The sequence below is a fragment of the Cetorhinus maximus genome, chromosome 18 (genome assembly GCF_964194155.1).
Source record: "Cetorhinus maximus chromosome 18, sCetMax3.hap1.1, whole genome shotgun sequence".
Taxonomy (NCBI): Eukaryota; Metazoa; Chordata; class Chondrichthyes; order Lamniformes; family Cetorhinidae; genus Cetorhinus; species Cetorhinus maximus.
In genome coordinates this window covers 31,054,567-31,071,322 of record NC_135896.1, presented here as the reverse complement: position 1 = coordinate 31,071,322, position 16,756 = coordinate 31,054,567, and positions in this window count along the sequence as shown.

The window sequence follows — 16,756 nt, the reverse complement described above, 5'->3', positions numbered from 1 at the left end:
GGGAAGGCCAGGGGGAGCAGGCGTTCTCCTCTGGGCCACACAAAGAGGGCCTTGACTCCCACTGTCCCAGATTCCCTCCCCATCCTTCTGCAAGGCTGTCCCCAAAACCCCTTCCACTACTTACTTAAGTGGCAACATTCAGCCAAAGCCCACCTGATCTCTGGCTGTTGGTACACGCTCTGTGCACTCTTCCTATCCATTCTGAGTGGGACGTGAAGAGGCAACAGTTTAAGTGAGGATGGGCAATTGCAAAAACCCTTCTGCTGCCACTGACAAGCAGGAAAATAACTTGCTGGAGCAGTTCTCCACCAGAAACCCACTGTGGGTTGTAGAAAAAGACCTTAAGGTTAATTCTCAAATGAAGACATAATGCATTTTATTGTCCTTTTCATTTTAAAGGTGATGTTACCATTCATGGCATTTTGCTTTGGAATTATTCTGTTTCTCACTTGACTTAGTTTCAGAAACAAGGCAAGTTTTGCAGCAAAACTAATATATGGGGCTGATTCTAAATTTGGGTGGATATTGAGAGGACGGTGGGGGGATTGATGGCGTAACCCATCTGTTGTTGCCAAACCTGGTTCCCAAAAGGTGAAAGTTACATTTTCTTTACATTTTTAACATTGTGCAAATGGGTAAGAAACTGTTTCTCCGGGACGAGGTTAGCGCCCTCCCATTTGACAGGCAGAAGGTGGAGTTACGGGAAGTATGGTAAGTATGGTGCTGATAGTCACCCTGAGAAGCATCCATAGTGGCAAGTGCATAGGCAGGATACAGATAAATAAAATGAGTTCCCCCTGACCCTGTAAACTCCAGTGAGGTCAGCGTTGGTGGTCACTATTTCTGCCAGGATTGTATTTCAGGAATTTTCAGGCTCAGGTTCTGCAAAAAAATGAAAATCCCCGATGTTTTCCCTTCTCAGAGAGAAATCATGCAAAACATGAGAAACCATCCATCATCACCCTATATACATCATGGTCATTCTGTGCAACAAATGCTGTGTTTAATAAGTAGAAGACTAGTTAAAATGAAATCCCTATGTATACCCGTAAACGTGGAGTTAAACATATGGTGGGTGCAGTTTCCATCTGTCCTCATTAAGAAGAAGCAGAGTCTAATGATATTCAGTCCATTGTCATGTTTATTGATTTTATGATAAAACATGTCTTGTTCAGCTGACCAATTAACATTCAAATGCATACACGTTAACTGTTTGCATACTACATTGCTGCAGAATTTCTAGGATTCCATTTATTTAAAAAAATGCTCCTTTTTAGACTTGGGGGCTTAGCACTTGCACAATTTAAGAATCAAAAGGTTGTACACGATTGCTAAAATAGCAGCTGTGTTGGCAAATGCGAGTTAATGTTTTGAACAGCAGACCTTGTAACTATCACCTAGTCGATTCTCTAACTGCTTAGTGCACCTAATCCCTTAATCCCACAGCTAGTACAGGGGCTTGCTATGTATACCTGTATCTGAAGCAGAGTAGCATTTGCATTACTACTTTTTATAGGTAATTAGCATTGACTGTCATTTTAAAGAGATTTATGCTAAATTCTCCATCTCAAATGCCAAGATCTGTCTAGAAGGCAAAGAAAAGTTTTCTTACAAATAACTGTTTTAGTGATAGGCTTTCCTGAGATAATCTGCAAGAGGTTGAGGCAGTTTCTGTTTTTAAATCACAACACACTTCATCGCAATACAATATGTTATATTGATTTTGGTTAAAACATTTCGACACACTATGGGGTAAATTTTCATAGGCCCCACTTTGGGAAACAGGGTAATGGGACCACTAAAACGCTAGGGAAAAGCTTGCCACCCAAATACCTCCTCACCATCCATCTTCCAACTTCAAGAGAGGGCAAAACACCCGCCCCAGTCAGGCAGCATGAACACTTCCTCTCACCCATTTCAAACCTCCCGGCAGCTATATAAACTCCTGGGAGAGGCAAACGAATAGAGAAAAGAACCTGGGGCCAATATGGGAAGAAATACTCTGGAGAATGTCCCTCCATCTCCCTCAGGCAATTGGAAGATTCGGAGATTGCCCGGGTTAAGTGTTATCAAGAACACACTTCCCATCAACACGATGCCATCTCTGCCCCAGTTCACTTTTGAAGGCATGCAGAGAGTCAGCACCCACCAGGCCAGCCAGCAACATACTCCAGAAGCTCACACACAAAGCAAGACCCTGTTAATGTGTAAATCAGGGGTCTGATAATGGAAGCAGGACTTTGGTTGCTATGTTAGGATAGTACTGGGTAAAGCATTTACTATGCACACACAGCATTGTCTCAGCAAGCAGCAGATGAGTTTTCGTTTAATATTTTAGAGCCAAGGGGAGCAGAAGTGCTGCTCTGGGCTCCACAATGACACCCTGGACCCCTGCCAAACTAGGATTGACTGCCACCTTCCTCACAAAAATCCAATGCCCCAGACGTCACCTACCACCTTCCAATCTGAAGTTGGTGTAGCAGCTCAATACTGTGATGGCCTGGAGTCAGCAGGACATCCCTTGGCACTTGCTTTCTACCTGCAGGGTGCTGGTCCTTTGGTGATGAGGCCAGACCCTCAAAGTGGGCCAACCCTCATAACGGGCCTACCAGGCAACCAGTCGGTGTGCTTCGCCAGTCAGCTACCTGGTGGCTAAATTCAACTCCTATCCTTCTGTGAGGCTTATACACAAAAATGAGCAAATGATAGCAGTGCAGGGATGTGCAAGCATGCCAAGGTACCAAGGCACCACCACAGATTAGTGCAATAGCAGTTCACCTGTGTGTAGGCAGGATATGGCTCACATCTAGTCTTCAAACTCTCTCTTTATTGCAGCCATATGTGTCCCTCTTTTTTTCATTAATATTAGTTTGGTCAGTGCACCTCTGATTCTTATGCTTTTCTTTCTTAAAACCAAACAAGTGATTAAAGATACCCTTCCTCCTCCTCTCCATGTCCTCCTGGTATTGAAGTAAAGATTCATTATACAGCCTTTTAGCCAACTCATGCTTTCCCAAGTCCTCGAGATGGCGGGACTCCCGAGCTCTCTCGGTCTTTCCTTCCTCTTACAATCTACATACTTTGAATGACCAAATCAGTACTTCCTAATTTATTTGGTAGATCCTGTAATACAAGCATGAGTCCTTTGATTTAGTTGCACATATTCAAAATAAATACTAGTTCAAATTGGAACAACCTACTAATATTAAGTCTTAGGAACCAATCACTTATGCTAAGAGGGTGACATTTGCCTAGAGCACAGAAGATCTATTTTTGCTCAAAACTTTTTATACCACTGTGCACAACACACGGGCCAGGATTTTACAAAACTCCAGCAGGTACGTACCCGACCCGACCTTGTGTGGAATTGTACGAGATAATGTTGGGCATGCATCCCGACCTCATCCCGCTGTTGCACCATATTAAGGTCGGTGGGCATGCGGGGAAGTTGGAAGTGTGCTTGCCGACAATTAAGTGGGCAATTAAGGCCATTAAGGAGGCAATTAGTACAGATTTTTACACGGCCTGTGCGCTTTTATACTTGGTGCATGGGCCAATCGGCCAGGCAACCTTCACGTTTTCGCTCTATACTCGATCCAAGCTGGGATAAAATGCTGGGATGAAATAGAAGAAGATGTTTGAGGGTTGAGGTGTTATGAGTTCTGCTGTCAGTTGCTCGAATGTGCATTACAGACAGAGCTTGCAACATATTTTTGTTCAAATTTCATTGGAGCAATACTGCAGCTGCCCAAGGCAGCTCCACAGCAGTTGTCAGCCTTCAGGGAGCTCATTGGAGACGCCTGCCTGGACTCTCACTTCTCTCAGCGCCCGCCCTCTGCCCCCGGCACTGAGCCTCTATCAGTGCACGTTTCATGCTGGCTGCCAGTTAATTGACCAGCCGGCATGATATCATGTGTCACTGTGTGCTTCCGCCCGCAATTGCAACGGTGCGTGCACAACGAGTGCGAAATTCTGGCTCAGAGTTTGATCAAGTAGAGTCAATATGCATTTGTGAAAGGGAAATCATGTTCAACTAATTCATTAGAATTTTTTGAGGAAGTAACAAGCAAGAAGGATAAAGGGGAACCTGTAGATGTTGCTATGAGCAAGGAGAGTTAAAAGGACTTGAAAGTTCCATGATTGTGGGAAGAAAACACAATGTAGAAAAATATTTGCTGTTTCCTAGTGACAGTGGTCAAGTGACACAGACACAGAAAAAGGGAAAAAAAGGAGAGTTCAGTGTGTATCTGAAAGAGGGAATGACAGGAATGCAAGATCTCTGATAAGAAAAACTATGAGGCTGTTTGAATGATCAGTTATAGAATTCAGTAAAGTGATCAGTTCAGCGGAAGTGCTACTGGAAGACTGAGTTTAGGGAACTCATTTTGTTTGCTCTGTAGTTGAAGAAACAGTGAGTGCGGTATTTGGGTGTCTTAGGGAGAGATATGAATTGAGTGAGAAGCATTAAATGAATACTCAGGAATTCACCAGAGGAAAACCATTTACAACTGTGCCAGTCCCAAGCGAGAAGACTTTGTGTCAAACTAGTAATAATTCTTCAGTGGCTTATGTGTCTGTAAAGATATTGCTGGGGTAAAGGAATAGTGAGAATTTGAATTGTCTTCTTCTGTTTGTATTGAGATCTATCCAACCTTTTTGTCTGGTGTAATATAGTTCACCTTTCTTGTTTTAATAAACATTTTATTTTTTGTATTAAAAGCTCGTCAGCAGACTCCTGTGAATTTGTTCAGTAACTTTCCTCCACAGTTTCTAAAAAAAAGTTAGGGTCTGTCAAGCCAGGTTTCATTCTGGAATCTGACTTGTCCAGTATTAACATAATCTGGGATTGTAAAAATGTGATGTTGTTAGATTTCCAGAAAACATTTGATAAGGTGACATGTCAAAGGTTACTACACCAGATAACATTACATGGTATAGGGGGTAACATATTAGCATGGAAAAGGATTGTTTAGCTAACATAAAACAGAGAGTAGGGATAAATGGTTCTTTCGGGTTGGCAAACTGTAGCTAGTGGAGTGCCACAGGGATCAATTCTGGGCCTGAACTATTTACAGTCTATGTCAATGTACTGAATGTATGTGTAATAAACTTTTGCACCAGATAAATTTCTTGTTAGAAACAGTTAGCTTTATTTACAGAGCTCCTGAAAAAGCATATACTTGAACCAGGGCCTCGACGATACAGCTTCACCCCTAAGATTCCCATATTTAAGGCTGATTCATCAGTACAATCATGTGATCCCTAAAACAGTATGAAAAGTTTTACTTACAATCACTACAGTATGGTAACTAAATGTGCTGATAACACCAAGATAGGTAGGAAAGTAAGTTGTTAAAGGGTGGTAGAGATTCTGCAGAGGGATTATAGATAGGTTAAGTGAGTGGACAAAAATCTTTGAAGGTGGAGTATAATGTGGGCAAATGTGATTTTGACCACTTTGACAGGAAGAATAGAAAAGCAGTGTACTATTTAAAGAGAAAGATTACAGAACTCAGAGGTACAGAGGCATTTGGGTGTCCTGGAACATGAATCACAAAAAGTTAGTTTGCAGGTACTGCAGATTAGGAAGGCAAATGGAATGTTGGTGTTTATTACCAGGGGAATGGAATACAAAAGTAAGGAAGTTTTGCTGCGGCTGTACAGGATCTTGGTGATAACACATCTGGAATACTGTGTACAGTTTTGGTATCCTTATTTGAAAAATAATATAATTGCATAAGAAGCAGTACAGAGAAGGTTCATTTAATTCATTCTTGGGATGCGGGCTTATCTTATTAAGAATGGTTGAACGGGTTGAGTCTGTACCCCTTGGAGTTTAGAAGAATGAGAGGTGATCTTATTGAAACATATAAGATCCTGAAGGGATTTGATGGTGTGGATGCCGGGTCGACTTTTCCGCATGTGCGAGGGACTAGAACCAGTGGACACAGTTTAAGAATAAGTGGTCTAATGTTTAAGATGGAGATGTGGAGAATTTTTTTCTCTCAAAGGATCGTTAGCATGTGGAATTCTTTTCCCCAGAGAGCAATGGAGGCTGGGTCATTGAATTTATTCAAGGCAGAGTTAGACAAGTTTTTGATAGACAAGGGAATCAAGAGTTATGGGGGGCAGACAGGAAAGTGGAGTTGAGTCCACAACCAAACCAAAACCTTATTGAGTGGTGACCAGGCTCAAAGGGCTGAATGGCCAACTCTTGCTCCTAAGTCCTGTGTTCCTAAGAGTTCTTTAGTGAAACTGAGACTTCTGAAACACTGTTCCATGATGAGTTTAAGGTGACATAATTATTCCATGATCATCCCGGGATATAGCCTCCTGCTAAGAACCCGACTCGCCCTACATATTCTGGCAGCTTGTCCTGCTTTGTGTTGCGTCTGATCATTTTCCTTTGTGAAGTAATGCAGCTATAAATATGGAGTTATAAAATTTAAAAGAGTGATTCTCCAATGAAATACAGATTAAAAATTAAAAGCAGAGTTCACCTGCTGAACAAAGGTTCAGAAGTTTATAAACATGCCTGGGCATAATTGTGTGCTCAAGAACACCATCATCCAGTGGCATAGGATATGGTATATCCTCCAACACAAGGCAGTTCCTGAAAATCAGGAACCCACCCCTTCATCACCTTAGCAAGGCATTGATAAATTGTAAAATACCATAATCTAGCAATGGATAATCTTAAGGATGTCCCTAAATCATTTGTTATCTGAATCCTGGAAACTAAATTTAGCGAGGAAGTGACCACCATCTGCACCTTTCAGTATCTTGTTTGCTCAAAGGACATTGACTAAAACAAAAGATGTTGTCTAGCATGTATGCTCACATGCTTCCCGCTGGTTCAGCTCTTTTATGGTATAATTATTGGAACCACACAACAGAATTTTTAGATTCATTGGATTCACCCCAGCATTTCTCATGGTAAAGGTATAGCTACTGTAGTTTAGCGATAATAGTTCTCTCCTTACTTGGTATAAAGGTATCTCGCTAGACTCTGTAGCTTTCTACTTGGGGATTTAAGCTACTTTAAATATTGATGGATATCTTAAATATCTCTCTGTAACATTATTTAGACTTAAGGTTCTCTAATGGAAACAAGATTATACTTTCTTTTCCTAGAACTATCAATGTTGTGATTGACTTTCCATCAAATGTTAATTATAAGTTTGGTTCTTTCATAAACTTTCGTATAGTTCGGAAAATATATTGTCTCATATAGTCTTCTGTGTCCAAACTTGAAAACCCATCTCTGTACCCTCTTCAGTGAAGAGGTACAGTGTTGAGGAGAGATGCCCAGACCCTCATAATATCCAGGTTGTTATAATTTGGCTAAAACTTGTTAAAAGGTTATCTGGAGAACGGTAATATTCTCTGGTGGCTCCTTACCTTCAGGAAGAGTTAGATCAGTTCTTCGGACCCATTTAAATGTCTATGAGCCTTCCTTTCTCAACCTTAAGTGAGAGTTATCATCCGGGAGTACGCCTGACCTGGAATAGTCCCAAAAATGGGTTAGAATTGTAATCCACTTCACCATGTCATGCTATAATCCAAGGGAGATCCTATGACTGGAAGCAAGTATTTTGTGTAGAACCCTTGAAGTCAGGACAAAGACCTTCAACACCTGCCACACCACTCCCTGTAGACTTAAGCAACTTTACAGAACTATACAAACCACAAACACTTCGACAAACTCAGCAATGCTCCATAGAAATCATTCAGCATTAACCTGTGGGACACTCCTTCTGCTGCTGGACACATGGTCAGATAACTGTATTTTAAGAGAGGACATTAACTGGAGAGTTCAGCTCTAAAATGCTATCACTGTTGAGCATCAGGAAGGATAAGAATTTCCTGGATCTTGTGTTCCAGGATGTGGCCACCCCTACAGGCAGTGAGAGGTCAGGATAGTAAGTGGGAGGCCATCTGCAATAATAGGAAGATGCAGAAAGTTCAGGAGTCTTTGGGGTGTGTGTCACTCTCAAACAGATACTCAGTATTAGAGACTGCCGAGAGTGACGATTCCCCGAAAGAGTGCAGCCCAGACCATGGCACCAATGGGCAAGAGAGGAAAGAGCAACGCATAGAGATGCAGTCACTATAGGAAATTCTATAGTTAGGCAGGCATTTCTGTAGCTGTCATTGAGTTCTGCATGGTGTCTTGCCTCCCTGGTGTCAGGATATGGAGGGGGTGCAAAATAGGAGGAAGGGGATGAGCCACAAGTTGTGGTACACATGGGTAGCAATGGCATAGCGAGGGCAGGTATTGAGGTCCTAAGGTCAGATTTTCAGGAGCTAGGGAGGAAGTTAAATAATAGGGCCTCAAGCGTAGTGTCCCGGCCTGAAGACAGGAAGGAAAAAATATATATCTATGCCAACCTGGCTAGTCTACAAAATTATTATCTTTTTTTTAAATGGACAAAGGCTTTTCCTTGACTAGCCATGACTCATACCAGAGGAATTTCTAACCTTCAGAAACTAGCAGGGACCTTGTTATCTTTAAAGAGGTGATAATGCCCCTGTGACTGAAGAAAATCAAATTCCAAAGAAATGCACCAACACCCCTTAACATTTCTAAGGCAGAGCTCTAGCCAATAAAGACGGTATGTTTGCAAGGACAAAAGGGACTTTGACTCCTCCATTAAACACCTCAAGATTCCAGACCTGGGAAAATACATCCTTTGTCCAACACCCAGGAGAAGGAGTGGGAGGTATGTCACATGACATCCCCCAAGCTGCTAGAACCTGTAATATTACCATGTGCAACTGAACCCAGGCAGTCTACCATTTTACCATCAAACAGGTAGCAGCAGAAAGAGCTCTGTCCAGGTAAATTGCCTGGCTCTCATCTATACTGTGAACTACTGGAACATCAGAACTCCTGCATCTGTGCCTATAAGACTCATTCAGCACTATGTGCCTTCTTCCATCGGGGAAGTCATTGTTTCTGGGAAGACCCTGCAACAGTTTTGGCCTGTTAACCTCTGAAGGAATACCCCATTGAACTTTTGAATATTCTGGACTCTGGACTTATGTGAAATCCTAACTCTTATATTTATCATGATCATTTCCTGTACCCCTTTCTTTTATCCTTCTTTTAATGTATGAGTGCAAACAGGGGTGAATGTTGCAAAACCCCTTCCTGCGTTTTGTAAAAATAAACCAACCCTCTTATTTTTACCTAATCTCGAGTTTGCTGTGGGGTTATTAATAGAGGATTGGATCATTCCAAACTGAAAGGTTAGGGAAAACACACCACCATTTATAAAGGGGGAAATCAGAAATCTAAAACACCTTTCTGTTTACGGACAGCTGGTGAGAGTAGAAATCAGGGCTGTTTAAATTAATCCCCTTCCTGTCCACAACAGTAGTAATCTCTGTAATACACCCAGTGCCACGTGCTAGTCAGAGTAGAAATAGAAAGATAAGGGGATCAATGGGTAGCTTGAAGCATGGTGCAGGAGGGAGGGCTTTGGATTCTTGGGGCATTTGGACCAGTTCAGGGGCAGGAGATGCCTATTTAAAAGTGACGGGTTGCACCTCAATAGGACCAATGTCTGCGCAGGGAGGTTCACCAGTGAGTTTGAGGATTTTAATTAATTTGGCAGCGGGATGGACACTGGCATATAGAAGTAGAAAAGGAGAATAATGTGCATAAAGTGAAAGTGGTGGACATTATTAGAGGAGTAAGTAGTACCATATTAGATAGAGGTAGACTAAGAAGGATTATGCAAATGCAAAGACAGGATGCATTTACATAAATGCACAAAGTGCGGTGAATAAGCTTGGTAAGTTATATGCGCAAATGGCCGTCTGGGAATATGATGAGGTGGCAATAACGGAAACATGGTCTAGAAATGATGAGGACTGGTTGCTTAATATACCGGGATATAAAGTCTTCAGAAACGATGGAGAAAGGAAAGAAGGGAGTAGGGTGGCAGTCATGGTTAAGGAAGGCATTGTAGTTGGAAAGAGAGGATTTCCTTTAGGGGTCAAAAAATAGATTCCATTTGGTTAGAGTTGAGGAGCAAAAAAGGTAAGATCACATTACTTGGGGTATGCTATAGGCCCCCAAATAGTGAGAGTGTCTGGGATTGTGCAGTCCCAACAGTGGCGGACATTGTCGCATGGGGGACGGGAAAATTTGGAGAGTGGCCAAAAGTCAGTTGGCCCTGATGATGTGCCCGCCACTGGCTGGACCAGAAAATCCCACCCACAGGAACAAATCTGCAGGGAAATCACAGAGATGCGGAAGGACTATAGAGTGGTGATATTGGAGGACTTTAATGACCCAAATATTGATTGGGATAATGTTAGAGTAAAAGATAATGAGGGGAGGAATTTCTGAACTGTGTCAAGAGAACTTCCTTGATCTGTATGATCTCAGGCCAATTAAAATGGAGGTACTGCTGGATCTGGTGCTGGGAAATGAAGTGGGTCAAGTGTCTGAGGAACATTTTTCTATCATAACATTTAGATTAGTAATAAAGAAGAGCAAGGAAATAATCTAATTTAGAACTTAAAAATTGCAAGAGGGCTCATTTCAATGCGATGAGAGGGAATCTAGCCAGGATAAAATGGAACCAGAGAATGATAGGAAAAACTCTAATGGAACAATGGGCGATCTTTAAGGAAGCGATCCTTCAGGTACAGGCTAGTTACATTCCAACAAGAGCAAAAGGTAAGAGAGCCAAAAACAGTGCTCCTTGGATGATGAGGGAGAAAGAGATTATGACAAAACAAAAAAGAAAGGTATATGAGACATGTCAGGTGCGTTTTCCAAGTGAAAACCAGGTCAAACACTATCGGCTGAGATGGGAGATGAGGAGGAAAATAACACCAGCAATGACAGAGTATGAGAATAGAATGGCAGTCAACATAAGAGGGAACCCAAAAGTCTTCTACCAGCATGTAAATGGTAAGTGGGTAGTAAGAGGTCGAGTGAGTCCTACTGGGGACTTAGAGGTGCAGGGCAGGGTGTGAATACTTAACGACTTATTTGTATCGATGTTTACTGAGGAAGTGGAATCTGACAAAATATCTATAGAAGTGAAGATAGTGGAGGCAATGGATAGTGTGAAAATTGAAAGCAAGGAAGTAATAGAAAAGCTGGCCATGCTTAATGTAGATAAGTCACTTGGTCCAGACGGCTTGCATCCCAGGTTGCTTAAGGAAGTAGGGGTGGAGATAGCAGAAGGTCATGTCTTAATTTTTCAAACTTCCCTAGATATGGGAGAGATGATTGGAGAGTGGTTAAAATGACACCCTTATTTAAGAAGGGATGCAAGGACAGATTTAGCAACTATAGGCCAGTTAGTCTAACATCAATGGTGGGTAAGGTTTTGGAACCCTTAATCAGGGAAAAAAAATCAACAGGCACTTGGAGAGGTTTGAGTTCATTAATTAGAGCCAGCATGGATTTGTAAAGGACAGATTGTGCTTGACTAATCAAGTTGAATTTTTTGATGAAGCAACAGAGAATGTTAATGAAGAGAATGCAGTGGATGTTGTCTATAAGGATTTTAAGAAGACATTTGACAAGGTACTCCAAAAGGCTGGTTAATAAAACTAAGGCCTATGGAATTGGAGGGCCACTGTTCAATGGATAATAAATTGGCTTTAAGGACAGAAAGCAGCAAGTCTTGGGAGATGGTTGTTTTTAGACTGGCGGGCATAGGTAAGTGGTGTTCACCAAGGGTCAGCGCTATTGTTTGCTCTCTATAAATAACCTGGATCATGGAATTTAGAGTAAAGTTTCAATATTTGCCGATGGACTTGGAATGAGTGCCAGACAGTGAGGATGAAACGAAATGCCTGCAACAGGACATAATTAGGCTATCAGAATGGGCAGACAAATGGCAAATAAAACTTAATACAGAGAAATGTGAGGTGATGTATTTTGGCAGAAGGGATGGGGAGCGGCAATATAGACTTAATGGTACAATTCTAAAGAGTGTGCAAGAACAGAGGGGCCTGGGTATGCATGTGCATGGATCTTTGAAGGCAGAAGGACATTGAGAGAGTAGTTAGCTAAGCATATGGAATCTTGGGCTTCATAAATAGAGGCATTGAGTCCGAAAGCAGGGAAGTTTGCCGAACCTATATAAAGCTCTGGTTAGGCTTCAACTAGAGTATCGCATCCAGTTCTGGTCATCACACTTCAGGAAAAATGTGAAGGTACTTAGAGGGTGCAGAGAAGATTTATCAGAATGGTTCCAGGAATGGGGGGGTTTTAATTGCAAGGTTAAGCTGAGAAGCTGGAGTTGTTCTCTTCGGAGCAAAGGAGTTTGAAGGGAGATTTGATAGAGCTGTGCAAGGTTATAACAGGCTTAGATAAGGTAGACAAGGAAAAGCTCTTCTTGTTAGCTTAGTACAAGATCTAGGAGACATTTATTTTAAGATTTTGGGTAGGACATGCAGAGAGAATGTGAAAAAGAAATTTTTTACGCAGTGAGTGGTAATGAGCCGGAACTCGCTGCCCATGAGGGTGGTGGATGTAGAAAGAATCAAATGATTTCAAAAGCAAATTGGATGGGCACTTGAAGGAAATAATATTCCAGGGATATGGAGACCAAAAAGGGTATGGAACTGACTGAATTGCCCCATGGAGAGCTGACATGGACTCTATGGGGCGAGCGGCCTCCTCTGTTCCTAAATGACTCGATGGAGTCTATTATGTTCCCAATGACAAACAATGGGGACAGGAGAGAATAAAAACCGTTATATGCTTTCCAATAAGAAGTAAAAGTACAAATGCAAGACCTTTGTTTCTTTGCCTTAAAGGTAATCTGAGGCAGTCTTTTTTATATAAAGTATATAAGTGCTTTTATATAAATAAAATTTGTACAATGGTATTCCACGTTATAGAACTAAACGCAATGTAAAAATCTCACTGCACTCCTGTGCTTTTCTGCAAAGGGCAAGATCACAAAATGACAGAGCATGATCTATCCTAAACTTGTAATCTGCCCTCAGGCCCAAAACACTTTACACTTCAGTAATCTGTTATCGTGGCATAGAACTGACAAGTAATAAACTGAATATGTGCCCAGCAAGACACTAGATTATAAGTAAGGCCACCGTAACACAAGAGGCTGTAATTTCTTCTAAAACAATGCACTGACAAGCAGATAAAGGATTGGTCAGTTTTACCATTTGTATTCTATTGGGAAATTTTGAGCCACAAATGGATTTTAAATCAATAAATAGAAAAGGATTTGTATAGCTGAATGGCTAATTTTTCTTCTGAACTACATGTATTCCTTCATTTACAATGGATTATTTGTGAAACTGCAACCAAGCTGTACCCAACATTCCTCGATGGTTTATTGTTTGATATACGATTAAGTCACTTTGCGTATTCTCTTTTCCCCGAGGATAGCAAGACTTACGAATGAAACCTTGAGTTAGGCGCCCCATCTATTCAATGCATGAACAGTCCTCACTGCATGTGCAGAATACAGTAGACCCATATACCCTTACCACATTGATCTCTGCACTAACTTAACCAACCTAACCCGTGATTTGCTTGTGTCCTCTGACAAGCAGGCAGATGCAAGATGCGGCCACTCCTATATTCAATGGCAATTCTTTCAGGTGCAAAATGGAACAAAGAACCCATCCCCAAATCCTTCCTGTAGCTGCCCAAACAAGAAAATTCATTGACTACTACAGAGTAACAGGGTGCAAATTCTAATTGTAGCAGTAACAGTCTCGCATGATTTAACTGCAGGTCACTAATGTTGGCTACAGAACTTGGGCTACAATCTATGCTCACACTTGGAAAGTTGGTCTTCTGTCCTGAGATTCTAGTGTTGTGTTGAACCATGCAATTTAATGAATCCATTGCAAACAACTGTGACAATCTAAATTATAGATTTAAGGTGATTGGTTTAAAAAAATAAAGGTGACATGAGGAAAAACCTTTTTCTAATGCGGCGAGTGGTTCCAATCTCAACTGCACTACCTGCAAGAGTGGTCGTGGGAGATTCAATCATGTCTTTCAAATGGAAACTGGACCAGCACCTGAAGAGGAAAAGTTTTCAGGTTACAGAAAAAGAGCAGGGGATTGAGACTAGCTAAATTGCTCCTGCAAAGAGCTGGCACAGACTCAATGGACCAAATGTCCTTCTCCTGTGCTTTTTTGTATTTTTTGTATTTTTTTCAAAAGATGAAGGGTTTAACCCCGCAAAACATTGGGACTCATTCTACATTGTGTCCTACCTCAGTGGAGATGGTGAGAGAATATGAGTGGCTCAAAAGCAGTAGCCACAATGAAAAGCTGTCAAGAATCAGCCATTTCCATGCTGGTTTGAATTTAAGGGCAACCAGTCCAGATGTGGACTGCGATGTGCTGTTAGGATGCCTGTTTTCATTAGTAATTTCAAATCTCCGAAGCATCACAGTTCCAATTTTTAACATTATTGCTTTTATTATTAGTTTATACTTGTAATGTTTATGCCATATCCCCTTTTCTGTTTTTCAAAGCGGTTATGCCATCCCTCATTCACAGTGTGAATCTTCTACCTATTTTAATGGTCTTTTGCAAAATATTCCACATCCTGCCAGCTCCACCTACTGCTCTGACTTATATTTCTTCCTTGGTACCAACGATATCAATATTTTAATAGCTGTGTTTATTTCTACCTCTGGTAAATATTCCCTAATGCTTCTTCTGTTAATATAAAAGAACTGAAATTTATTTTTGAACCTTTCTTTAGCCAAATATGACCCTTTAAATATATTTGCAATCCACCTTCTTGATCAGCTTTCCCTCTCCAAAGCAGTAAACATGTGTTCATCCATTTTGCTAATTTTCAGTGGCAAATTCTATACCTACCCCCAACCCCTCATCCCTTGTTCGAATGAAGTTGGTATGTTCGGAGTAGGTGACAGAAATGTTAATGATCATCTGGAGAGAAATAGACTCACTGAGGGATTGTGTACGTGTTAGGTTTGAGTGGAATGATTCTCCTATGTTATATAGATTTTGTGTGTTATAAGGAGATCTCCACATAGGTGGAGTCTATGATATGAGGAGGGAGATGTTCCTCAGCTCTGATGAGGATTGAACATTTATCTAGTTCTACGCCGTTGTTACGGGTGGCAGATATTGGAGTGAGGTTGTGTCAATTAAACTGAGAATAATATAGATACCAATGGCCAAACTCGATTGTTCAATCAGATCAGTGTAAATACCCAGCCTCAGTTCAATTTGCAAGGCAAGTTCTTTGTAAGAATCACTTTCCCAATGCATGCTTGCTTTTTTAAAGGATTGATGAGTGACTCCCGAGTACATGCAAAGTTCAGCTATTTCTGCAGTTACAGTCATACATAAGACCTTTTGAGAAGTATAAAAAAAAAAGGCTGGCCAAAATTACGTTCCTTAGCACCTGGCTTTACTGCACTTTGAATGGTGTTTTGCCTCCAAAATGTCACGTGCGGTGATGCCGTATTTCTGATGCCGTATTTGTGAGGGTGCTAGCGGAGTCGAGGAGTGTCTGCTGGAAGTATGCAGAGCAGACAGATTGTGACAGTAGTCAACGTGTAATGCTGATTTGAATCCAGCGCTGTCAAATTGGAGCTCAATGCTCCTGCCCTCTATTAAACTTGCACAACTGAACATGCAGGAGGAATGCCACGCCATCGCTATTTAAAGGGATCATCAGCTACTTTCAGGTTAGATGCTGATTCATTTCTACAATTACTGTAATTGTAGGTGTTTTCTTGATTTCTAGACTTCTTTAAAGCTGCTAAAGTACATAGGAAATGGTGTAGCATGTGCTGATGGACTTTGTCTGGATTTCAAGCATTCGAGGATATGGGTGCAGTACTAAGCATTCTTCTTTGATTACAGCATGACGTGGAGTATAAGCAGAGATGACAGAGAACAGGATAAGCTGTTGGAAAAGGGAGGAGGAGAAAGGAAGAAGTACCCTCAGCAGGAGGCCAAATCTGCCCAGGTCTTTATGGAGCAACTCTCCTCCCTGAGCTCTGTGAGAAACAGTGCATTGGACATCGCCACTTCAATAAGGATGTTCGCACTGGAATTTGCCATTTGCTGCAGCCAGGTGCAGTCTCAGAACAGGATGGGGATGGCATTGCCATTAGCTATGAAGGTGACCATGCTATTAAATGTTAGTGTATTTGGCTCCAGGCTGGAGCTAGAGATATTTGCAACATCTCCCCATTTGCCATCTACTAAGGGAAGTGATTTAGGCTTTGTGATCGAAGACAGCGGAATACATTTTATTCCCTCTTTCCAGAGAAACCAGCAGAGCAAGTAAGCAACTTCATGAGGATTGCAAGCTTTCCCATGTTGCAAGATGCCAGTAACTGCATGACGTTACTTTGCGAGTGACAAATATCAACTCTGAGATGTACTGCAACTGAAGGGGACTCCACTCCCTCAACGTCCAGCTGGTGTGTGACTATACACGATGTATCATGCTCAGTATCCTGGCAGCAGCTGTGGTGCCTTTGTTCTGTAGCTATCACTGTACCCTCAACGTTTGAGCCATCTTGGTAGACCAGATGGTGGCAATTAATTGACAAGGGCTATCCTTTGATGACATGGTTCATGACTCCAGTCCGCAACTCACAAGCATGCACACACGGGCAGCATGCTATAACAAAAGTCATGCTGCCAAATGAGAAGACAGAAGATAGTGAAGACAATTGTGAGACTTAAACAACACTTCCTCTGTGGAAGAGCCCTCCAGTAGATTAGGCGTCAAGGTTCCTG